The 26581-nt window shown below is 44.7% G+C and overlaps 1 non-coding gene across 1 annotated transcript; it reads left to right on the plus strand.

Annotated features, from left to right (window-relative positions):
* The first annotated feature begins 5434 nt into the window (after nt 1-5434).
* Nucleotides 5435-5599, plus strand: LOC129501067 (U1 spliceosomal RNA). Its single transcript, XR_008662640.1, has one exon. It is a non-coding gene; the product is annotated as a U1 spliceosomal RNA (small nuclear RNA).
* Nucleotides 5600-26581: the final 20982 nt, after the last annotated feature.

A 26581-nucleotide genomic window follows, 5' to 3' on the forward strand; every position in this document is an offset into this window, starting at 1 on the left:
CCCAGGGATCCCAGAGATTATGCCAGCTAATATGCCTCTGCCCCTTACTGGGCTGAGATCCTGTCACCAGACTTCCAGAGCTCAACTCCCAGCCCCAGTGCTTTCTGGTTAGGTTTCTGGGAAGTCCTGTGACCTCTATGTATTTCATGTTTCTCATCTGTGGAAGGGAAGGGCAACATCAGAGCCTACCAGTGGAGCTGTGAGGGACAGTTGAACAGGTGCATGCCCCATGGTGTTGTCCCCTGGGTGGTCTGCAAAGACAAGTGCTGGCTGTTGTTACATTGTATCCTAACTGCTAGTGGTGAGGGTACAAACACATGTTGGATTCCGCGCCCTAAACACTCAATTAAGTTCAGTATTACCAAAAAAAAAAAAACTGGGGTTATATGTGTGTCACTCTCCTTCAGACCATATGTGTAAGTTTAGAACAATATATAGGCCCCTTTCTAGTCTAGAAATCTAAGAAGTAAATCTTCAGCCTTCCAGAAGCTGAGGGGAATGAGGCAAGCTGGATAGGTTGCCTAGGTAACAGGATTTAAAAATCATGTTTAAAACATTGCATCTATTTTTCATTTGAGATTTTCAAAAATGCATCAGCTCCTTTCTATGTCTTTTTCTTTTCAGTGTGTATTACTATCGTCAATTCTACAAAAATAAACCAGTAAGACAAAATTATTAACTCTTTACCTAGCTTTTTGTCTCCTGTATTTCTAAAAAAACAATTAAAGGGAGCACCAACCAAGTACCAGGCACTCTGCTGGGTTCTACTTTCATTACTTAACTCAACTATTATGCATCGGACATGTTTTAATTCAAAACCTGGTCTGCATTCTTCTGGTCAATTTACTAGAAACTTGCAAAATGGGTATTTCTTTTTCTAGGGGAGACACAGTTCAGAAACGAACCCAGGACCTCATGGGAGCCCACCCAGGCTCGCCGGACTGCTGCTACTCCAGGCGGGCTCTCGTGGTAACTGTGGACAGCTGTACTCTATTCACCCGGAGCTGGTGCATGCAGTTCACTATTTTGGTTTTTGTAATTCTATGATGTGTGCCTTTCTATGTAATGCAAGTTTTATATAATTATTAAGGTTACATTATTACATCCTATTAACTACCTTGCTTCAGCTAACTTCCATTCAGTAAATATTCACCGATTGTTTATGTGCCAGGTCCTGCTGAGGACACAAAAATAGTTAAGATCGAGTTTCTACCCTCAGACTTCTATCCAACTGGGAGACCAGGATTATATGAAAAACTAAGCATAATGTTCTATGATATGGGCATTGACCAATAGTGAGACATTAAGTTATTGCTAATATAAAGGCTAATAACACCATCATTAAAAATATTTCCTGCGTACCTTGGGTTTTCATGAGCCAGAGTGTGGGGAAGGTGCACAGCTGTCCAGGGCCAGCCTGCTCTCCAGAATGGGAAGCTGCTTACTTGGCTCACCCATAGCCTGCCCACGTCAGGGATTTTTAGTTTGGCTCCTTTGATAAGCTAGATAGTAATAACTCAAGTGGCTGTAATTTAAATTTACTAGTACAGCTGAATGTTTTTATGCAGAAATCCGTTATTTCTGTTCCCTCCTGCCTGATTCGTTCTAGCTCTGCCCTGTTCCATCTGGAAAGAGGACATAAAACATGACTTCTAAAAAGCTTATTATAATCTGTAAACATAAGGGATTGTTGATATGGAACTGTTAGTACTCTTTCATTCTTTGTTTAGTAAAGTATTGGTTATATATTCATTCATATCAACCCATATGCTTTCTGGATGCAAACTTTCATCATGTTTCCACATGAATTATTTTTGGATTTCGTTGTCTTTCTTATGAAGTTTTATTTCATTTTATATAAAGGTTTTCTTTCTTTTCTTTTTCTTTTTTTTTACAAAGTTTCTAAGTTTTAAACCTAAGTGCTGTGTCTCTGGTTATATCCTTTATTCCCAAGAGGCAAAAATTAACCTCTCCACCATCACTGAGATGAACAAATGCTCAATAAGAAACATCCTACCAGGATCCCTGGGTGGCTCAGCATTTGAGCATCTGCCTTCGGCTCAAAGCGTGATCCAGGGTCCCAGGATTGAGTCCCACATCAGGCTCCCCACAGGGAGCCTGCTTCTCCCCCTGTCGATGTCTCTGCCTCTCTCTGTGTGTGTTTCTCATGAATAAATAAATAAAATCTTGAAGGAAAGAAAGAAAAAGAAGAAAGAAAGAAAGAAAGAAAGAAAGAAAGAAAGAAAGAAAGAAAGAAAGAAAGAAAGAAAGAGAGAGAGAAAGAGCCCATCATGCACTCTTCGCCTCACCTGTAGCTGGGGAGTGTATGAAGTGTTAGTGCAAGGCACCTATTCCATAGCACATCTCTTCACTGGTTTATTTTTCCAGGCTTATTATACATTAAACTTCCATAACTTGGGGTGCCTGGGAGGCTAAATCAGTTAAGTGGTAGACTCTGGATATCAGCTCAGGTCATGACCTCAGGGTTGTGAGATCGAGCCTAACCTTGAACTCCATGCTTAGTGGGGAGTCTGCTTGAGATTCTCTCTGCCTCTCCTCCCCAAAATAAATAAGTAAATTTTAAAAAATAAATAAATAAACTTGCATAATTTGGCTTTCTGCATTCAGTTGATTCCTGTGGCCTCCGTTCAGCAATTCCACGGGGATCATTATAATGTTATAATACCTTCCAAACCTGCACTTGACAGAGAGAACAGTGAGCCTTCTTAGCCAGCCCAGAGAGGGGACAGGGCGAGGAGTGGGAGCCAGCCAAGGATGTGTCCACACACATGGCACGTGCTCCACTTGGTACCGAGCCCTGAGTCTGTTCCGTGTGGTCCCCAGAGCCCCGGCTGCCTCTGGCCTTCAACAACCGCCCTCTGGTCACTGGTTTTCTGCAGTGGGCCAGGTCCCCACCACCATGGCCGTTCTCCCACATTGGTGACGGACGTGGGGTCTGTTGTCCCTCCACTACAGGTGACCTGAGGGCGCTGGCCTCGCCCTGCTTCCTGTCCTGTCAACCCCGATGGCTCCCAGGGTCAGATGAGAAGGAGGGGTGCTGCCCTTGGGGCTCACAGCTCTGCTGGCCCATAAGTCAGGGCTGCTCTTGCAGGTTCCCAGGGGCACAGGTGGAATGAATCTTACATGAAACCCCAAGATTCTCTCCTGCAGTGGGTCCATCAGGGGCTCAGTCCTCTGTATGGGGCACATGTCTGGGGTGCTCCTGGGGACCTGGGTGGCACTGGAGTCCTCATCACAGTTTCCTCGGCAGTCTCGGCTCCCACATGATCTCAGGCCTCTGAGGGTGTGTGAATGCAGCCCCAGGCAGACCCTGTCCAGAACCTTGCTGGATTTCAGACACAGTGGAACATTTCTTGATATGTAGCCGGGTCTCCAGGATCACAAAGGACTCCTCTGCACTTACTGGGGTGACAGCAGTAGGATCAGGCCAGTTCGCTTGCTCTCAGACTGTCACTCTGACCATTTTGAATTCACAGGTTCTAACCAGCTTAGAGCTGATAGAAAATAAGAGTGCAAAAAAATGTATGTAATGACCATACTTTAGAAGCAGCAATGACAAAGGAAGCAGATAATTGGCCAACTATGTAGACAATTAAGATTCTCCATAAAGTCCAGATGAATGTCTATCCTGCCTGCAGGGGAAATGTCCGAGTTTACATGAATGCCTTTACACCAGGGTCATTTGAAAGGCTGAAAGGTCAAATGAAGTAGTGTTTAGGAGCTGGAGTCTAGAGGCACCTATCTGGGTTCAGTTCCAGCTGTGCCTCTTACAAACTACATGACTTCAACAAGTCACTCAGTCTTCACTTGGTTTTCCTCCTCTGTGGAATGGGTGTGAAGACAGCAGTGCCTCACTTCCGTGGTTTCCTCAAGACCCAACTTTGTTGATACTACAAATTACTGAGAGGTGGGCCGCGGTACATCCTTTATGAGTGCTTGCTGCTGTTACATTTCTATCAATACGTCACTAATTATGTTTATGTAGTCCATGGACTCTGTGATGTGTATTTTGGTTCTTTAAGGTCATTTGGCTTAGTTATTGTTATCAGCAAAGTTCCAAATGGCAGGAAGTACTGGATAGTTAAGTCATACTTAGAAGAGACATCATTACATGTGCCTCAGTGATGCATTAATCATTAATTAATGATTATTTATAGTAATTAATTAATGATTTATAGTATAGTAATTAATGATGATTTATAGTAATGCCTGGGTGGCTCAGTTGAGTTGAGCATCTGCCTTCAGCTCAGATGTAGTGATCTACTAATATAACTTGAAATGTAACTATACAGATCTAGTGATCTGTAGTGATCTCAGGATCTGAGGATGCAGGATTGGGCTCCCTGCAAGGAGCCTGCTTCCCCCTCTCCCTATGTCTCTGCCTCTATCTCTGTGTCTCTTGTGAATGAATAAATAAAATCTTTTTTAAAAAATAATTTAAAAATGATGATTTATAGAGTTGATCTTTCTTTGTAGTATGATTTTTTTTGTTGTATGATTTTAAAAGATACACACATATGCACAAATACATACATATGCATACATCTCATGCACTCATTTGAGCAAAATAATACAGGTAGATTAATGCCACTATGACTAGCAAACAGTACTGTGCTGTGAGTAATGGAAATAATAATGTGAACATGAAGAAATGGATTATCTTATTTGATTTTGATTACTCTGTGTTGGGTATGATGCAGTTCTTCACGATATAGTCCTCTCCCCTGGTGCGAGTTCATAGGAAATTGTATACCAGATACTTTGACACAAAGCACCATTTTGATCAAATAATTGGTTATTGTTGGTGCTTTGTAGACAAAGCCCACAAAACCAATATTTACTGTGCAAAGTGTATGCATGCAAAGTAGCAAATGAAATATAATTTTTAAATTTAAATCCAATTAACCAATATATAGTAGATCATTAATTTCAGATGTAATTTTCAATGATTTATCAGTTGTGAGTAATACCCAGTGCTCATCACATCATGTGATCCCCTTAATGCTCTCCACCCAGTTACCCCCTCCCCCCACTCCCCTCCCCTCCTTCAACCTTCAGTTTGTTTCCCAGAGTTGAGTCTCTTATGGTTTGTCTCCCTTTCTCTTTTTTTCCCATTCAGTTTTCCCTCCCTTCCCTTATGGTCCTCTGCACTATTTCTTATATTCCGCATAGGAGTTAAGCCATATGGTAATTTTCTTTCTCCAGTTGACTTATTTCACTCACCATAATACCCTCTAGTTCCATCCATGTTGATATAAATGGTAAGTATCCATCCCTTCTGATATAATTCTGATTATTTTGAAAACCATTTAGTGATTTCTAGTACCAGAAATAATTATTTAATCATAATCAGTTTCCATTACTAATATATATATATTTTTTATTGATTATCTATTTGATATAAATTTCCTCAATACTTAACCTGGCAGGGGAGATACCATGCTCACAAAGGTGGTTTTCCCAGGGTGAGGCTTATCCATTGCACTCCGGATGTGCTGACCCCTGCAGTTTCCCCAAATGTGAGAAACTCGACTGCATAATTTGTGGTAGCGGGGGACTGTGTTCGCGCTTTCCCCTGAAAAAATAAAAAGAAAAAGAAATTTCCTCAAGTATAATTATTAATAGAACAATGGCCACTTGAAAAAATATTTGCTGAAAATAATGATATCTTCCAAATCCACCAAAATCTGCCAGATGCTAGTACTTTCACTTATGTCTCAGTTCCTACTAAATTATTCACGTTTAACAACATCCATTCATGATAAAAAAAAAAAACTCTCCGCAAAATACGCCTAGAGGGATCATAACTCAATATAATAAAGGCCATAGATGAGAAACCCACTGCCAACATCATTGAACTCAATGATGAACTCAAACACATTTAATGCAATCACTATCAAAATACCAATAGCATTTTTCACAGAAGTAGAATAAGTAATCCTAAAATTTGTATGAAACCACAAAAGACTTCAAAAAGCCAAAGCAATCTTGAAAAAAAAAATCTGAAGGTATTACAATTCCAGATTTCAAGTTATATTATAGAGTGGTAGTAATTAAAACAGTATGATGCTGGCATAAAAATAGACACATAGATCAATGGGATAAAATAGGAAACCCAGAAATAAACCAACAAATGCATGGTCAATTAATCTCCAACAAAGCAGGAAAGAGTATTAAATGTGAAAAAGACAGTCTCTTCAACAAATGGTGTTGGGAAAACTGGATAGTCACAAGCAGAAGAATGAAACTGAATCATTTTCTTATACCACACACAAAAATAAACTCAAAATCAATGAAAGACCTAAATGTGAGACCTGAAACCATAAAAATCCTAGGAGAGAGCACAAGCAGTGAAGTCTCTGACATTGGTTCTGGCCATATTTTTCCAAACATGTCACCTGAGGCAAGGGAAATAAAAACAAAAATAAACTATTGGGATTACATCAAAATAAAAAGTTTCTGCACAGTGAAGGAAACAAAACTAAAAGGGAACCTATTGAACGGGAGAAGATATTTGTAAATGGAGGTCCATTAAAGAATTAGTATCCAAAATATATAAAGAACAGATACAACTCAATATCCAAAAAACAAATAATCCAACTAAAAAATGGGCAGAAAGCATGAACAGACATTTCTCGAAAGAAGACATCCAGGTGGCCAACTGACACATGAAAGATGCTCCACATCACTCATCATCAGAGAAATACAAATCAAAACCACAATGAGATGTTACCTCACACCTGTCAGAATGGCTAAAATGAACCACACAAGAAACAACAGGTGTTGGTGAGGATGTGGAGAAAAAAGATCCCTCCTGCACTGTTGGTGGGAATGCAAACTGGTGCAGCCAAGTGGAAAACAGTATGGAGTTTCCTCAAAAAGTTAAAAATAGGCTCAGCCCCGTGGCCTAGCAGTTTAGTGCTGCCTGCAGCCCAGGGCGTGATCCTGGAGACCCTGGATCGAGTCCCGAGTCGGGCTCTCTGGGTGGAGCCTGCTTCTCCCTCTGCCTGTGTCTAGGCCTCTCATTCTCTCTCTGTGTCTCTATGAGTAAATAAATAAAATCTTAAAAAAAAAAAACGTTAAAAATAGAACTACCATATGATCCAGTAATTCCACTAATGGTTATTTACCAAAAAAATTCAAAAAACATTAATTTGAAGGGATACACTTGCCCCTATGTTTATTGCAGCATTTTCAATAATAGCCAAACTATGGAAGCAGCCCAAGTGTCCATCAACTGATGAATGGATATAGAAGATGATTATATATATATATATATCTCACACACACACAGTGGAATATTCCTCAGTCATAAAAAAAGAATGAAATCTCATCATTTGCACTTACATGGATGGAGCTAGAGAGAATAATGCTAAGGGAAATAAGTCAGTCAAAGAAAGACAAATCCCATATGATTTCACTCATATGTGGATTTTAAGAGACAAGACAATTGAGCAAAGGGGGAAAACAAGAGAGACAAACCAAGAAACAGACTCTTAACTACAGAGAACACACTGATGTTCCCAGAGGGGAGGTGGGTGGGGCAATGGGGAAATGAGGGATGAGAATTAAGGAATATACTTACCACGATGAAAAAAAATAAATTTTAAAAACTAAATATTCACATTTATTATATTAAAATTATTTGAGTTAACAGTTTTATCTTGGGAATGACCAGCTCTCGAGAGAGCAAGTTTACAGAGCTCTAATTCTGTGACAAAGGCTAGTTGATAATTTCAGAAAAATGGAAAGATTACAATCTGCCCTCTTTAGGCAGAGTATTCAAACAGGGGACGCTAAAATCCTAAATTAGGTTCTTTTCTGGAGGTAGAGATTGGAAAATGCAATATTCTGTAGACTGGGTCGGTCTGGGGCTAGTATCTTTTATACGGGCTTCAGAGTAGGAGCCATGCCAGGTTCTTCTTGGAGTGGCCATCAAGCTCGTTCAGAGGAACCCTGACATCAGACCTTGGAGAATCAATACAGGCCAATATCTGTGCTAGCTTTTCCTAAAATATCTTACTCTGTGCTTCTGTAGTTCTTCCCTCTAAACCAGAGACTTCCTGCTCTTTTTTTTTTTTTTGACTTCCTGCTCTTAATGAAGAATGCCATCATCAGAATGCTACTAAGGATGACAAACACAATTGGCATGCATGCTAATTGTTACCCATAAAGAAAACAAAATGGGCTTCGAATTTCATTGCAAAGGTGCCCAGGAAACACACTTGTAGGTCTCATAACACATGAAAAGAGAATCTGCACCTTAGGGGCTTGAGGAGGCATGGCGGGGAGGGGGGGGCAGTGCAGCGGCAGTGCCCAGTGGTTAAGTGCCACCCTAGCTCCCACTCAGCATGTGGATTCTTTGAATTACACTTTGTTAACTCTGCGAGTCCAAAAGTCCGCTTGACATTAATACCTATTCATTTTCTTAAATGTGAAAGTCTAGAGCTTTCAAATGAAGGAAAAATTGATATACCACAAAACAGTAAAACCAAGGACATCTGAGTGGCTCAGTGGTTGAGCGTCTGCCTTTGGCCCAGGGTGTGATCCTGGCGTCCTGGGATCGAGTCCAGTATCAGGCTCCCTGCATGGAACCTGCTTCTCCCTCTGCCTGTGTCTCTGCCTCTCTCTCTGTGTCTCTCGTGAATGAATAAATAAAATCTTTTTTTTAAAAAAGTAACACCAAATTTAAATGTAGCAATTTGGGCAGCCCGGGTGGCTCAGCAGTTTAGTGCGCCTTCAGCCCAGGGTGTGATCCTGGAGACCCGGGATCGAGTCCCACGTCGGGCTCCCTGCATGGGGCCTGCTTCTCCTCTGCCTGTGTCTCTGCCTCTCTCTCTCTCTCTCTGTCTCTCATGAATAAATAAATAAAATCTTTAAAAAAAAAATAAATGTAGCAATTTAGCAAATGTAGCACAGTATACCCAAAATCACATGTCTTTTAAAATTCTCACTGCAAGCTGAGTCTCTGGATCAGGAACTGCACCATGGAAATGCTGAATGAGAAATCAACAAAATACACCAGTGAGGAACTAACCCACTTCTAACCCACTTTTTTTTTTAACTTATTGCAATAGTTTATTTTTTATAAAACATTCCCCTAATACCTTTTCTTCGATTTACTCTAGCACAGTTTGCAAGTGCCCCTTTATAGACTGTGGGTTTTAACCACTGCCTTAACATTTACTTCTCAGTGCAGCTTTAAACATCTGAGTCTCCAATGGCATTCAGTCCTGATGCTCTGGTGTGGTGTCACTGTGGTACGGGTCCATGAAACCAGCAGCCTGCTAATGTCTTTGTGCTGCTGAGCGGGTAGAGGTGCAGCGAGACTGGGGCTTGGGTGCCATCTTGCCACTCCGCATTTTCTCAAGTCCTGTCTTCAAAGAAGAGTCATTTTCTTCATTCCTGTACCTTTGTGGTTTTAAACTAACCCGGGGTGGAAGGGAACCTGAGCTAGGACTCTGATACCGACGTGTGAAATGGACTTTTGAATGTGCATTTTTGGATGTAGAGGTTTCACTTTGCTTCTTTTGTGCCTTTTCTTTGGACTTCTAAAGTCCAACTAATTCAAATCGACGTACATTTATTAAAAGCCTAAAGTTTATTCATGATTGCAATTAAGTAAGCAAAGAAGCTTGATACTGTTGTTTGAAAACCGTGCAGAAAAAAAAAAAGAAATAAAGAAAACCGTGCAGAACTCCCCATGGGGAGGAGAGGGTACTGTCTTGAGTAAACACTCCAGCTTTCTTTCTTTCTTTCTTTCTTTCTTTCTTTCTTTCTTTCTTTCTTTCTTTTTTTTTTTTTTACACTCCAGCTTTCTCAGTACTAATTCTTCTAACTGGAAAATACAAGTTCCTTCCTGAACGGATTGGAAACTGCCTCCCTCATACTACTTCCTTACAAAACCCTGGGAATGAGTTACCTTCCTCCAGCATTAACTATGATGGGAGGTTTGTGGACCTTCACTGTGCTACGAAATACACCTTTTTATATATTCAGTGCAATATAGTTAGCTTATCCACAGAAAATAAAGCAGAAACAATTCCTTTGCCTTTTGCCAAAAGACCCCCCTGTCCCTCTCAAGTAGGTTTGCAGTGTAGGTGCGGGTCCTCGGGCCGGAGAGCCGCCCTCTGGGAAGGGGCCTGTACATCACATCTAAATGCCTGAGCCAGGAGATGCGGAGTCGTTTTCTGAATTAGAAACTCACTCTCCTGGGATCCCTGGGTGGCACAGCGGTTTGGCGCCTGCCTTTGGCCCAGGGCGCGATCCTGGAGACCCGGGATCGAGTCCCACATCGGGCTCCCGGTGCATGGAGCCTGCTTCTCCCTCTGCCTGTGTCTCTGCCTCTCTCTCTCTCTCTCTGCGACTATCATAAATAAATAAATAAATAAAAAAGAAAAAAGAAACTCACTCTCCTTCCTCCAGTAAGCGTGAGTGTATAAAGTCTGTCCAATCCCTCAAAAGTTGATTTCAAAAAGTACGTTTTAAAGCAGGGCCTTTGCCTGCCACACACTGAAGTCCTTAGCTTTGGTGGCTGAGGACAACGTGACCTAGCGCGTGTCATGCCACAAGACAGTTATGTGCTGAGAACCTTGGAAGAGGACAGCCGGTGAGACCAGTGGTCATCACCCCCAGGTGCCCCTCCCTCCCAGAAGAGGAAACTGAGGCAGGAATGGGGAGATGCCAAGGAAGCAGAACACTAAGGATGCAGAAGTGCAACTGTCCCGTCCATGGTCCTTACTTTAAAGTCAGTGGGCCACCCAGGGGGCTCAGTCGGTTGAGCATCTGACTCTTCATCTCGACTCAGGTCATGAGCTCAGGGTCACGGGATTGAGCCCTGTAGGGAGCTTCTCGCTCAGCAGGGAGTCTGCTTGAGATTCTCTCTCTCTCTCCCCCTCTTTCTGCCCTCCTGCCCCTCTCTTTAAATAGACGAATAAATACATAAATAAATAAATGGGGGCACCTGGATTGCTCAGTGGGTTAAGTGTCTGCCTTCGGCTCAGGTCATGATCTCAGGGTCCTGGGATCGAGTCCCATGTCAGGCTCCCTGTTGAGCTGGGAGCCTCCTTCTCCCTCTGTCTCTGCTGCTCCCCCTGCTGTTGCTCTCTCTCTCGCTCTCTCTCTCTCTCAAATAATTAAAAATTTTAAAGTCTGCGGGGTGTCGGTAGCAGCGAGGAAATGTCTCTCAAGTGGAGCCTTGACTGCATTCATGTAAACGAGGGGCATGGCCCGTCCCACATCAGGGTAAATATTGTACACGCAACAGCACATATTCCGGTTGCTTCCAACGAGTAAGAACATGATTCTTCTAGTGGCTAAAAGTTGTTAAGTTTTGTTACCAGGAGGAGTTATTTCTATCAGACAGACAGACAGCCAAGAGTGGACAGAAGGTTGCCGGCCGGTCCTGGCTACCCATCACCCAGCAAGAGATCAGTGTCAGACATAGTTTTCTTCCTTCCTTCCTTCCTTTCTTTTTTTTTTTTTTTTTTTTTTTTTGTCAAAAGAATCCTATTTTGGGATGCCTGGATGGCTCAGTGGTTGAGCATCTGTCTTTGGCTCAGGGCACGATCCTGGGGTCCTGGGGTCCAGTCCTGCATCAGGCTCCCTGCATGGAGCCTGCTTCTCCCTCTGCCTGTGTGTCTCTCTCTGTGTGTCTCTCATGAATAAATAAATAACATCTTTTAAAAAAAAGAATCCTATTTTGACTTCTTGGAAGCATCAACAATCTACCAACAATATTTGCCAATGATTATTAAACACTATAAACCTTTGCATTTGAAGTTGGTGTGCTTTCCCATTTTTACTCTCAATCCATCTTTACTCCACGTTGGTGATGAAGCTGTTTCGAGGAGGACATCCATTCCCTAATGCCCGCTGGCATTTGGTGAGAGATCTGTTTGAGAATCTCCTGTCAGTGTATCGCACATCAACAATCTGCCCATCAGTGATTATTTTCCAGACACAAAAACGCAAGCGTTTGTCGGGCCGTTAATATAAATTCCGCACAAAACATGAGTCGTCTTTAGCCACTAAGTTTCCTAAGAGTGTTTTCTAAAGATCCTTGCCCCACAGCCTTGAGAGAGGGACAGGAAAGCGCCAGTTGCAGTCTCCACCTCTCATTAAGGGCTCCCTGCCAGAAATGGGTTAAGGAGAGGGGAATAAGGGGTAATCTTGCTTTAAAATGGAGAGGAGTTTCTTTTAGAAAGGAAGTTCCCGAGGAAGTTGTTTTAAAACAAATAACTGTTCAGGAGGAAGCCAGCAAAAGGTGGGAAGTGTTTCTCTTTGATTTCCTAGTCTGTGTATTTGGTCTCCGACGCAGACAACATTTTATGCACATATTAACAGAATGCTAATGAGCCTCCTGGAAGGCCCCTGGTATTTGACACCGAGAATTGTCAACAAAAAGGGTCTGGGTGTATTTTTTAATCTCATCAAGGTGCCTATGGTGGGGGGGGGGCGGTAGGGGCAGCGCTGGGGAGGCGGGCCATCCCGGTGCCTGGGAACGAATTCCCGGCTTGACTTCAGCTGGGTGGGGAGCGGAGCGATTGAGGAATTATCTCCACATCAAGGCATCTTCTGAAAGGTGCAAACACCTCCTTCAAAGTCTTCAGGTGGCTCTATTTATCTAACCCCACCGGGAGAGCAGGGGTTCCCAAACTGAGAGGCCTCTGAATCACCTGGAGGGCTTCCTGCAGCACTTGGTCCCCCCCCCCCCGCCCCTGCGGCTCCTGGGCCCCTGCAGCTCCCTCAGTTCCCACGGACGCCTCGCCACGGCTCCGGGGACCCATCTGGACACGCATTGCTCTCCAGCATTCAGGCTGGTTCTCAGCTACCCTAACGCTTTCCTATCACCTAAAAGGTGGGCAGCAAGGGGGAGCTTTTGCTACGTCTGAATAAGGAGCTGATGCGCATTCAGAGCCCGTCGGAAGCCCATCCAGTTCCACCAGGTGAAGGCAGCAGGGTGGGTGAAGGCTGAGGACTCCACACCCTCACGTCGGCTGGGGTGCAGAGTGGCTGTCCTTCTTGCACAGAAGTGCTGCCTGGTCCAGGTGGACGAGCGGCTTAACCACGTGTTACACTGTGCAGGAAGCTGCAGACCCACTTAAGAGAGACGCTAGTGGCTTGTCGCTCACGCAGCCTTTCGTTCCTTGGGAAACATTGATTCGTGCCTCCCCTGTGGCAGGCACTGGGAGGGCTTCTGGAGTCGCTGGTGAACAAGACAGACTCCTGGCCCCCACGTAGCACCCCCACAAGGCCCAGGTCAGGGAAGCTGAGCCACGGAGCAGAGCCTAACACAAGTTAGGGGAGCTGTGCACACAAGTTAGCACAATTGCGGGTGCTGGGTGCTGCCCGCAAAGCAGGAGCCGCAGCACCAGGCCATGGGACCAGGGCAGGGATGAGGCCCAGCAGCTAGGGAGGCCTGGTCCCATGACAAGTCAGAGGTGGGCAAAGATATGAAGGTGATGGGGGAAGGAGAAGGCACCTGTCTGGGCAATATTGGGGTGTACCTGGGTGCTTGGGAGGCAGCAGGGAGGTGGGGGAGGGCTGGCAGGTGGCACAGGTGGTGACTGGAACAACTGCAGGGGCATCAGGAGAGCTGGGCCAGTAGCCAGGGCCACTGTTTTGCCGGAGAAAGGTGGTGGCAGGGGTGGCCTGGCCCTGGGGCAGCAGGGACAATGACCAGGGCGAGAGTTCCACTCCTAGTGAAGAGCCTGAGGTTTGCATGTGGACACGGGGTTGTGGAGGGTGATCGAGGCTCGTGTGGTTGCCTTAGTACAGGCACACACGACAACGACACCCAAAGGAGTCTGCTCCTGATCCTCTGGGGAAGGTACTGGTTTCTTGGCACTGCCCAAACAAAGCAGCCCCAGCCCCACAGCTCAGAACCATGGGACACGCTCTCTTCATGGCCTGGAGACAGGATCCTTCCCCCCCCTTCCAGTCTCTCAGCCTCTGCTCAGTCTTCCCCTGGCTTTGTCCTCTGGGTCCCAACGTCCCTTTCTTATTAGGACACTAGTCATGTTAGATTGGGGACCCCCTACTCCATCTTATTACATCTTCCATGATTCTTTTTTTTTTTAATTTTTATGTAAATCCTACACTGAATACGGGGCTCGAACCCACAACCCTGAATCAAGAGTGGACTGTTCCACCAACTGAGCCATCTGGGGGTCCCTCCCATGACCCTGTTTCATAATAGGGTCACCTTCTGAGTCACTGAGGCCTAGGCTTCAACACAGCTCCTATGAGAGGACACAGGTGGCCCATGACCGAGAGCTTTCTCATGATGCCCGGACAGGATTCTCCAGTCCTTGCAGGTGTGCTGCATGAACCTAAGGCAGCTAATAATGTGAAACGTGCTGCCTGTGACACACGCTGAGATCTTGTCCTAATGTGATGCCTTCCCCGGCCTCACAGGGGTGCCCTGCTCTGTCATTTCAGGAAATAGGAGCATTTCAGACAGACTCCAGCTGCTGAATATACTACATGATAAAGAAACACAATATACTAACATCAGGGACACCGTCATGGCAACAGGCAACAAGACATGAAATGTCCAAATGGGCTCCAGTCTGGGAATGTGAACTTGCCAATAGTCTATGCCCCTCTGCTGCTGGAACCCTGTGTGGCTCCTTGCCTGACCCAGAGTAAAAGCCAAGTCCTCTGTAGGCCTTCTAGACACATCGTCCCTCCGCTGTTCCCTGACCACCTATGTCTCTGCCACTCCCCCCCCATCACTCTACCCTTCAGATACCACTGACTTCGCTGTTCCTAGCACACCACACTCACCCCAGGGCCTTGGTACCTGCCACTCCTCCCCTGGGATGGTCAGGCCTAGAGACCCCCAGGCCGCTTCCCTCTCCTCCTCTGACCCCCCTCTTTGAGGCAACCCTGGTCATCTCACTTCAAAGTGCAGCCTCTCCCCAGCACCCCAAATACCCCTTAACCCGCCTGACCTTTCTATGGCATGTGTCCCCTCCCTCACACCATCTAACTTATTTTTTATCTTTTCTTTCTTTGTCTCTCTTTGGTACAAAGTAAACTCCATGAAGACCCAAATTGGGTTCATGACGTATCCTAAAGAGTGTCCCCAGATTTGGGCCGACTCGGTTTCGGCTCAGGTCATGATCTCAGGGTTGTGGGATCGAGCCCCACGTCAGGCTCCACACTCAGTGGGGAGACTGCTTCAGGATTCTCTACCTCCTCCCCCACCTCATGGGCTTCCTCTCTCTCTGCCTGTCTGTCTCTCTCTCTCAAATAAATAAATAGAATAATAAAAAAAAGAGTGTCCTCGGTGTGGGTGAGGGGTGGGTGCATCCCAGGAGCAGATGAAAAAGCTTTCTGAAGATTCCTGGTCAGGTGGGTATCAAGAAGGAGCCTTGAGTCAGGAGATACACATTAGAGTTTAAATGTCTGGGACGTTAGGGCACCTCCCTGGGAGCCTCGAGAAGAGAACTCGGACACAGAGAAGGGACTCAGAGGGGAATTAGGAAGGAGCCCATGCCTACCAGCCTCAGGCACTGGCTCTGCCACCACCCAGCCCCGGCCTGCTTGGTTCTCTCCAGGCCCCAGGTGTTCATCCCTGAAATGGGCCAAATACAATCCAACCAGAAGCACTTTCATGGTAAACGAACGAGATGAAGTGTAACCTGGCACATGCTAAGGACAACAAACCCGGCAGTCACTTCCCAGAGCACGAGGAAGGTGGCCAAAGAAAGCCAGCAGGAAAGCACACCCGAAAACAGAATGCCTTCCCCTTCATCTGGTTCTTGAGGCTAGACATCTCCTTCTGCACCTGCCGTGTGTGCTTTCATGGGGCACATTCAAGTACGTCACACACTTGGCATTTCCCATTCTGTGCGTGTCCTTGTGGAGCTCAAGGTCATGCCAAGAGGAGTACCCCACCACAGAGTTCAGGACTGATCATGAAAAGAATGTCTCCGGCACAAGGAATCCTCCTAGGTCAAAACATTCTGCATCTCGATTAGGGTAAAGGCTCCGAGGTTGTCCCAAGTCATCCCCTGTGACACTCAAAATGTGTGAATTATATTGTATATAAATCACAATTCAATAAAGTTGATTAAATATGTGATTTCTTAAGTAATAAAATATAATATGTCCCTGTCCTCCTCTACATCCCAGGTGATCCTTCTAAGATCTACACGGACAGCCTAACTATGAAGAAATAAGACTATGAAGAAATAAGAAATAACCACATGCAAGCGTGAAACCCAGTTTCATTACTGGGATTGCGGAGTCAAGAGAGGGACAATTTCAGATTGTGTCGTACACAGTCTGTTGCCACAGAAAATTTAGAATTGTATTTGAGGATCATATTTATCCCTTTCACTTAATCTGGAAAAACCACATGTCTCGGTCAGGAAGCATGTGGGAGAAATCAGGTGAAGACATAGATTTCTCTCGATCGCCATGGAGCAGCCGTGTACTCTCATTGGGAGCAAAGTGGAAGGAAAACCTTGAAGATAAGTCCACTTTCCAAAATTCAGACACACGTTTTCTTCCCTAAGAGTTGGTAGGCTGCAGACTTCATACAAAACTCAACTGTCGATCCACTGAGCACAGGAATGCTCCTCTCCAGAAGAGAAATACTTTGCCTTAGGTCTAAAACCACTTTGTAAATCTTTTTCACGGTTGGGGAATATCACTGTTATTTAAATCAAAATAAATGATGTGAAAGGGGCCAAATGTGTAGCTACACTTTAAATTCCTACTGCTTTTGCTCTTTTTACTCCTTTCACTTTAGAGGAAATTATGCTCAGTGGAGTTTCCTTCTCTTAAAATTAGGACATTGGTTAACCAGTTCCATGAACCACGGTGAGAATCTTCCTCGAAGGGCACAAGCAAACTAAAACATGATGCGTGTATGCAGGTGATGCATGTAACTCACTCCCAAATCTACAACTTTTAGCGAAGGGAACAGATCTCAGGTTCCTCACTGGGAGCGGCCCCCAGACTTAGCACCACGTGTGTAGAGGTCTAGGATAGCACCAGCTGCCACCAGCCGCCTTCTTCAGGCACTTGAGGTTCACCTTCTGACATTCAGATCTCTGAAGCTTTGAAATTCATCCTGGGCATACTATGGGGTGTGGATCCAATTCTATCTTTTCCCAAATAATGATCCACTTGTCTCAATGTCATTTAGTCAAGAGCCCGTCTTTTCTCCCACTGATCTGAGATGCTGCATCAACCACTTTAACTTTCCACATGCACTTAGTCCATGTCTTGATTTTCTGTTTTGTCCCAATGATGTATTAATACCACTTTGTTCGACTTACAGACTTTTAATATGTTTTAAATTCTGGAAGCCTTAGTCCTGTCCCCTAAATTTTTTCCTTTTCAAGACTTTCCTGGTTATTCTTGTTAATTTTTTCACATAAACTTTATAATCATTTTGTCTAGCTCCAGGAAAAAAATTGCTGATTTCCACTTGGGATTACGTAATATTTTGAAAATTAACTAGGGACAATTGACATCTCCATGTAAATCTTCCTATACAAGAATCTTGTATATCTTCCCATTTGCATAGGTCTGATCCGGTGTCTTTCAGGAGTGTTTTATAGCATTTCATATACATATTTGCACACAAACCATACATAATTTGTGCATATATAATGTATATATTTACACATGTATAATTTATTCTCTGATTAAACTTTATATTCTGAGATTTTTGTAGGATCACACATGGCTGTAAGAAATGATGCAAAGAGGGATCCCTGTGTGGCTCAGTGGTTTAGCGCCTGCCTTAGGCCCAGGGCGTGATCCTGGAGTCCCAGGATCAAATCCCATATCGGACTCCTTGCATGGAGCCCTGCTTCTCCCTCTGCCTGTGTCTCCGCTTCTCTCCCTCTCTCTGTGTCTCTCATAAATAAATAAATAAATAAATAAATAAATAAATAAATAAATAAATAAATATTTAAAAAAAAGAAATGATGCAGAGATCTGTGTATCCTTTATCTGATTTCACCCAGTGATAGCATCTTTCAAAACTAGAGTCCAATATCACAACCAGGCTATAGACATTGATAAAATCAAGATTCAGAATATTTCCACCTCTACAAGAATTCCTCATGCTTCCCTTTTACAGCTTCACCTATGTTTCACCTGCCCCAACCCCCTCTGTAACCCTTGGCAGCCATAAATCTGTTCTCCATTTCTATCATTTTGTCATTTCAAGAAAGTTGAAGTGGAATCACACAGTATGCAACATCTGTGGGCTTGATTTTTCACACTTAGTGTAATTCTCTGGAGATTCATGCAGATTATTGTGTATATCCGTAGTTCACGGCTTTTCATTGCTGAGAGGTGTTCCCTGATAGTGTTGTTTAACCACTTACCAATAAAGGACAATCCTGCTCGTTTCCATTTGTCAGTGATTATAAAGAAAGCCATGATGAACATTCCTGTACAAATTTTTGTGTGGATAAGTCTTCCTTTCTCTGGGATAAATGCCTGGAGTGCAGGGGCAGGGTCCTGTGGTAGTTGCCTGCACAGCTGTTAGGAAACCACCGAACTGTTTTCAGAGTAATGCACCATTTTAGACACCAAGCAGCAAGATATGTGTAATCCGGTTTCTTCACATCCTCATCAGCATTTGCTGTCGCCACTGTTTTTTTATTTTAGCCATTCTGATTGGTGCGTGGTATGACGTGGTTTTAGCTTGCGTTAACTTAATGGCTAGTAGCATTGAACATCTTCTCATGTACTTACTTGGCATCTGCATATCTTCTTTGGGGAAATGTCTCTTCATGTCTTCTGCTCATGTTCTAATTGGATTCTATGCTTTTTACTGCTGAATTTTGAGACATTTTTAGACATTCTGGAAATTAGTCCTTTGTCGGTAGGGATCTGCAGATACTTTCACTCTGTAGCTTGTCTTTTTATCCTCTTAGTGGGCCTTTTACAGATTAAAGGGTTTTAATTTTGATTAAGTTCAATTTGCTAATTTTTCTCTTCATGGATTGTGTCTTGGTATCAAGCCTAAGAAATCTCTATATTTTGAAATTTTTCTCCCTACGTTTTCTGCTAAAAGTCTACGGTTTTATAGTTTATTCTTAAGTCTGTGTCTATTTGAGTTAATTTTTGTATAAGGGATGAGGCTGAGGTTGAGTTCCACTGATTTTGCCTGTGAGTGTCGTATTTCTTCAGCATCATTGCCATCTTCCTCCATGGAGTTGGTTTTGCACTTTTGTTAAAATCAGCTGGGGAATTTTGTGTGGGTCTATCTCTGAGTTCTTTAGTGTGTACCATTCTAGTGTCCAACCCGCAGAGTCTGGATTACTGTAGTTTTATAGTAAATTTTGAAATCAGGTAGAATGATTTGTCCTCGCTCATTCTTTTTTAAAAAACTTCTTTTAGCTATACTAGTCTCTTTGCCTTTCCATAGAAATTTTAGAATGATCATTTTCTATCCACAAAAAAAATTTTGCTGGAACTTTAATAGAAATTGCACTACACCTGTCTATCAATCTGGGAACTAACACCTAAAATAAGCTAAGTCTTCCAGTCCTTAAACATGGCATGTCTCCCCATTTGTTTACATCTTCTTCAATTTCATGTATTGGCATCATGTAGTTTCAGCACATGGATCCTGTAAGTCTTTCGTTAAAAGTACTTTTTTTTTGGCATGTTTGTAAATGGCAAATAGAGACATTTTTGTTCCTTCCACCCCAATCTGTATACCTTTTATTTCCTCTTCTTGTTTTATTGAACTGGTTATATGCTGAATTAAGAGTGGTGAGGATGGGTGCTCTTCCCTTGTTTCCAGGCTTCAGGAGAAAGCATTCAGTTTTTCACCATAAAGTATAATGCTAATGATGTGGTCCTTGTAGAGATTCTTAGAAGTTCCCTCTATTCCTATTTGACACCTTTTTTTAAGATTTTATTTATTTATTTATTTAGATTTTTATTTATTTGTTCATGAGAGACACACACAGAGAGAGAGAGGCAGAGACATAGGCAGAGGGAGAAGCAGGCTCCACGCAGGGAGCCCGACATGGGACTCGATCCCAGGTCTCCAGGATCATGCCCCGGGTCAAAGGTGGCACTAAACCGCTGAGCCACCTGGGCTGCGCAACACCTTTTTTTTTTTTTAAAGATTTTACTTAAAAAAAAAAAGATTTTACTTATTCATTTTGAGAGGAAGGGGGAAGGGGCAGAGAGGGAGGGAAAGGGACGAGCATGGAACCTGATGTGGGGCTCGATCTCATGACCCTGAGACTATGACCTGAACTGAAATCAAGAGTCAGATCTTCAACCAAGTGAGCCACCCTGGCACCCCTTCTCAGACACCTTTTATCATGAATGGGTGTTGAATGAATGGTGTTTATCTGCATTGATTGATATGATCATTTGAGCTTTAGCTGGCCAACATAGTGGCCATATTTAGGCTATTTATGCTTAATGGAAATAATTGCTATATCAGAGCTGAGGTCTACAATTTTACTTTTGTTTTATCTATGGTTTCCCTGTTTTCTGTTTCTCTGGTTCCTTTTCCCTGCCTTCCTGTGGGTTTATTTGAACCTTTTTAGATTTCCATTTTAAATCTAATGTTGTTGAGTGAATTAATTTACACAGCTTTTTTAGTGGTTGTTCTAGGTCTTACGTTACATATACACAACTGGTCTCTATTCTAGTTCTGAGTGAAGTGTAGACAGCTTACCTCCTTGTCATTTTTCACCATTAAGCATGACATAGTAATCAAGTTAATATTCTTTTATTCCTATTTTATGTAGAGTTTCTTTTAATCAAGGATAAAATTGAATCTTGGTAATTTCCTTTCCAATATCTATTGAAATCATATATGATGTTCTCAATTCAACTAATAATATAATAAATTATAGCTATATTTAATTATATTGAGCTACTTTTTTCCTAAGTAAAAATCCAGTTTGGTCACATATTGCTTTTATGCTCTTTCTATATTTTAAGGGATTTTAATAGAATTTTTAAAGGATTTTTAAATCTATATTCATAAGTAAGATCAGTTCTTTATTTTTGATTTTTAGGTAAACTATCTCTTCCAAAATCAACACTTTTCTAATTTCAAAAAAAAATGGATAGCTTCACTCATTAGAGTTTTCAATTTTAGGAATTTTTTTCCTGTTAATGATAGAATTACTTGGTGAAGTTCAAGGAGGATTAGAGGCTGAAGGGCTGAAATCTCCCTTTTGCATGAAGCTTGCTCTTCCCCACATGGCCCAAATAGGTGACCATCTAAACACAACTTTTCTGTTTCTTTTGGTGCATATATATACATGCCTGTATTCTTACTTCTCACTTGTAATATATGAAATGCAACATTTCCTTTATTCTATTCTGATTCTTGCTTTTTTTCACCCAATGTGATGTTTCAGAACTCTTATGTGTCATGCACAGAGATCCTCCTTCTTTCTGTAGGCTCACCTCAAGCCCTCTACTCAGGGAGACTTCAGGCGCTCCCAGCCTTGTGCTATGCCAGACGAGGCTGCAGTGAGTAATGTTGTGCACAATGATTTTTGTGCTCCTGCAGTTTTTGCCTTTGTGATAGACAGTCAGAAGTGGGGTTGCTGGGCTGATGGTAAATGCAGCTATTTTGTTCCTATTGCTCTTTAGAAAAAAAATAGTGTTGGGGCACCTGCGTGGCTCAGTGATTGAGCATCTGCCTTTGGCTCAGGTTGTGATCTCGGGGTCCTGGGATTGAGTCCCACATCAGGCTCCCCACAGGGAGCCTGCTTCTTCCTCTGCCTGTGTCTCTGCCTCTCTCTCTGTTTCTCATGAAGAAAGGAAGGAAGGAAGGAAGGAAGGAAGGAAGGAAGGAAGGAAGGAAGGAAGGAAGGAAGGAAGGAAGGAAGGAAGGAAAAAAAGAAAGAAAGAAAGAAAGAAAGAAAGAAAGAAAGAAAGAAAGAAAGAAAGTTAGTTTTAATCTGAAAGCAATCTTTGCTGATCTCACTTGTATTCAATGAGGTAATCTCTCAAACCTGTTTGAGTCTATGGATTAGGCCTTTAGTTTTTCCTCCTATGTGAAAAAGTAAATTTGTTTTTTATGATACTATTCATTCTGAAGCCTCAGAATGACTCCCCTGTTCTCTACCACTGAGTCTTTGTTGTGTCTGCTCACTGGTTTTCACTATCTTCTTATTCTTCAAATGTAGATGTGCATGCTCCCGTGTGTATTCTGTATATGTGCCTGTGTGTGTGTGTGCATGCTCCTGTGTATGTGCATGTCTGTGTGTGCCCATGTGTGTCCATGTGCATTCTCGTGCATGTGCATCTGTGTGTGTCCATGTGTCTGTGTACATGCTGGTGCATGTGCATCTGTGAAAGGAAGTTTCATGATTTCACCCTCATGCGGGTGAGGAGTGCATTGTGCTAAAGGGTAGCAGGGCCTATACTTTTTCCAGTATTGATACTTTGGGTTTTTATCTTTTTAAGAAATGAGTGCATCTCCCATGAGTATCCAGTATTGATACTTTGAGTTTTTATCTTTTTAAGAAATGAGTGCCTCTCCCATGAGTATCTCTCAATTTATGAACAAAAATGGGGAAATGTTATTTATTTTGCTTAACTGGGGAGCCAGCTGACTGGAGATTTGGAAAGAATCTATGAATTAGCAGCTTTGCCCAGGCTTCTTTCCAGCTGCTTCAGGTGAGGACAGAGGCGGATGGGCCTGGATTCCGCGGTGTGATTCACTCTGACGGGTCCACCAGCCCCCCCCCCCCCCCCCCCCCCCGGCTGCACTGGCTCCGACATCATCATCATCACCTTCTTCCTCGGCCTTCCCTCCTGGTGGGAGTCAGTGTGCTGAGCGCAGCCACAGCTCTGTTTTATACGGCCTGGGATGTGGGTATGAGTATTAGCCTAACTTAGAGATGTCTAAACCTTAGACAGAAGGAGTTAAGTGATGCCGCTGGGGCCAAACCTTCGCGTTCTAGCTGACCCGCAGCCTCACCTGCGCCTGGCTGCTGCTGGTTCGGATGGTTCGCTTACTTACTCTCTGCAGCAGATTTTTTTCTTTTTAAGATTGTCTTTATTTATTCATGAGAGACACACAGAGAGAGGCAGAGACACAGGCAGAGGGAGAGGCAGGCTCCTCGCAGGAGCCCGATGGTGGGACTTGATCTCGGGACCTCGGGGACCACCTGAGCCGAAGGCAGCCACTCAGCCACTGAGTCACCCAGGTGTCCCTCTGCCACAGATGTTGTGAATGTTCTCAAACTACCCCCACTCCTCCACTGCAGACCCCACCCTTCCTCCGTAAACAACGCGGGAAGCTTTGGGATGGCCTCAAACCCAATCCACCAAATCCTGGGGGCCCAACTGCTGCGCCCTGATGTCCTTCCAGCTCAGGTGGTCGCGAGGGGAGGGTCACTAGAGTCTCCCTCCTCCGGGGTCCTGGCGTCAGAGGACCAGGGTTGGACACAGCTTCTTTTCTCTGCATTCGAGCTTCTCCGCTTTAAATTCGAAGAGTGGACGTAGAGGCCCCCGGAGCGTTGGAACAGGCTGAAATGAATCTGGGGCGCATGTGGGGCCCGCCTGGTTTTCAGGGGAGCGCACCTGCTGGCAGCTGTTGGCACCTGGAGACCCTCGGCCCGCGCCGCTGCCCCTGTCGGCCCCTAGAGGGCGCCGCAGGACAGGAAGCCGCGGGCACCCACCTGCCGGTGCCCAACTCGGGGAGCCGGGGAGCATCTCCCACAGGCCCACCATGTCCTCGGGGTTCCGTGTTATTGGTTGATTTCGATTTGTCGTGTTCTCTTTCGTGATGGACCAAAAGCTGTGCGAATTTGTCATATCCATTATGTAAAAGAAAGTGACCTTTTTCTAAAAGCTTCGTTAGCAACGGCCATGTGATGCCCTCAAAGAAAAGCTTTGATCTTGCCAGACTACAGACTTTTAGGAGAGCTGCACTGTGATGCGTCCCGCCACTGACAGTGGCCCCGTCGTCGGAGTACGAACAGAGGGCACCAGATAGAGAAATAGCAAAGACCACAAATTCAACTTAACACACGTGCAAATAGGTGCAAAGAGTTCCACCAAGCTGTTACATCGCCTTGTCAGCAAGATGACAATGTTTATCGCGGGGCTTCTCTCCAGTAGCTTTTGCAGATGACCTTTGAAGATTTGTGACATCATCTACCTACTTACCTACCTATGTGTGTGTATATATATATTTCTCAGCCATAAAAAATGAGACATTGCCATTTGCAACAGCATGGGTAGAACCAGAGCGAATGCTAAGTGAATTAAGTCAGAGAAAGACAAATACCATATGGTTTCACTCATATGTGCAATTTAAGAAAGAAAAGAAAGAAAAAAAGAGACAAAGGCAGACTTTTTTTTTTTTTAGAGAGAAGGAGAGTGTAAGTAGGCGGGAAGAGCAGAGGGAGAGAACCCCAAGCAGACTCCCCGCTGAGCACAGAGTCAGACATGGGGCTCCATCTCACCGCCCCGATATCATGACCTGAGCCAAAATCCAGAGCTGGACGCTCAACCGACTGAACCATCCAGGCTTCCCCTGGAACAGACTTAATAATAGAGACCAAACAAGGAGACCAGAGGGGAGCTGGGGGGACGGGGATGAAGCCTGCCCTTAGGATGACGCTGTGTCATGTGTAGAACTGTTGAATCACTACATTGTACACCTGAAACTAATATGACATTGTGTGTGTGTGTGTCAGTTACACCTGAATAAAAATAAATAGTAAAAGCCTTTAAGATTTGTGACATCCCAAGTCACACATCTTCTTAAGATGTGCATCATCTGGATGTGGCTTTTACTCCAAGACACGCTTTGCCTTGTGTTTTCCCCACCACTGGCTGGAGAGAGGCCGGGGTCCCGAGTGTGTCTGTGCGCTCCCTCAGGCCTGGGGCACGAACAGGCAGAGAGAAGGCCCAGCAGGTGCGCGCCTGCCCCATGGGGGTCCTGCAAGCAGGGAGCGGCTCTGCGCACGGGCCCCCCTTTCCCGGGCTCCGTGGGCTCCGGCTCAGAACAGGAACAGGACTTGTAGACTTGTATGAGAGAGGAAGGTTGTGTTGAGACAGGGAGTGACGGAGAACCAGGTGAGGGAATCACTGGTCTCCGAGCACGCGGCACCCAGGCTGCTCTGTGCCACCCACAGAAGCCACAAGCCGCACAGGGCCAGTCCTCAGCCACCACAAAGCCCTGGTTCCTCTCTTGGCTTTCCCTCCTTCCTGGATTTGGGAGCCTGGCAACAGGAGGGGGGACGGAGGGGGGCGCAGTGGCGCCCAGGGAGCAGGAGGGAGTCCTGAGCAGGTGGCTGTCCCAGGCAGCCAAGAGCCAAGGGGGTCCAGAGAGCTAAGGAAGACACTTGTTCCTGGATTTTGTCCCTCTTTCTCCCGTCTTTCCCCCACAGAAGCCTGCTTTCATCTCTCCCTAGGGTCCCAGCAGAGTATTGATTTACATGCCCCCCGCCCCACAACGTATGGGGGTTCCATCCTACATATCCTTGTCAGCGCTCTTTATTGTCTTTTTAATTATAGCCATTCTGGCGACGGCAAAGTGATGCCTTGCTGTGGTGACGATATTCTTTTAGGTCAAGAATGGTTAACGTAGGGCAGCCCGGCTGGCTCAGTGGTTTAGCGCCTGCCTTCAGTCCCGGGCATGATCCCAGAGGCCCGGGATCAAGTCCCGCATCGGGCTCCCTGCATGGAGCCTGCTTCTCCCTCTCCCTGTGTCTCTGCCTCTGTGTGTGTGTGTGTGTGTGTGTGTGTGTGTCTCATGAATAAATAAATAAAATCTTAAAAATAAAAGAATGGGTAACGTAGCATAGATTCTTTCCATGCCTCACCTCCCAAGACCTGTCCTTTCACAAACAGCAGAAACATACGCACTGCTTGTGCAGCCCACTACCGAATCCTAGGATTGGTTCGTACCATCCATGTTGGCATCGTTGAACCGTCTAGGCATGCATACGTGTGTGCATGTGCATGTGCGTGTGCATGCGGCTTCTCCCATGTAAAATTTGTCTTAGTCCCCAGCACCTAGAATGTGACCTCACTGGGAGATAGGATCGCTGAGATCGGCTTAATTAGGACGAAGCCATACTGGAGCAGGGTAGGCCTCTGTCTCGATGTCACTAGTGTCCCTAGGAATGGGGAGATTTGGACACAGACATACACAGGGTGGGGGGACGCTTTGTGAAGTGGACACAGAGATGGGGATGATGGTGCTGCAAGCCCAGGAGCGTCAGAGGTGCCAGCAGAGTGGGAGACGCTGGCTGGAGGCCTGGAAACGATTCAGCCTCTGAAGGAACCAACCTGTCCACACCTGGACCTCCGATGTGTGGCCTCCAGAACAGTGAGACGGTGCATTTCTGTCGTTTATGCCTCAGAGTCTAGGGGATGTGGTTATGGCAGCCCCGGGAAACTAATATAATTCCCAGCTTGGAAATACAGGCATTTTTACAATGTCACTGGGGAAAATAATTTAAAATCAAAGAATAGGGACACCTGGGTGGCTCAGCGGTTGAGTGTCTGCCTTTGGCTCAGGGTGTGATCCCGGAGTCCTGGGATCAAATCCCACATCAGGCTCCCAGCATGG

The sequence above is a fragment of the Nyctereutes procyonoides genome, unplaced genomic scaffold (assembly GCF_905146905.1).
Source record: "Nyctereutes procyonoides isolate TBG_1078 unplaced genomic scaffold, NYPRO_anot_genome, whole genome shotgun sequence".
Classification (NCBI taxonomy): Eukaryota; Metazoa; Chordata; class Mammalia; order Carnivora; family Canidae; genus Nyctereutes; species Nyctereutes procyonoides.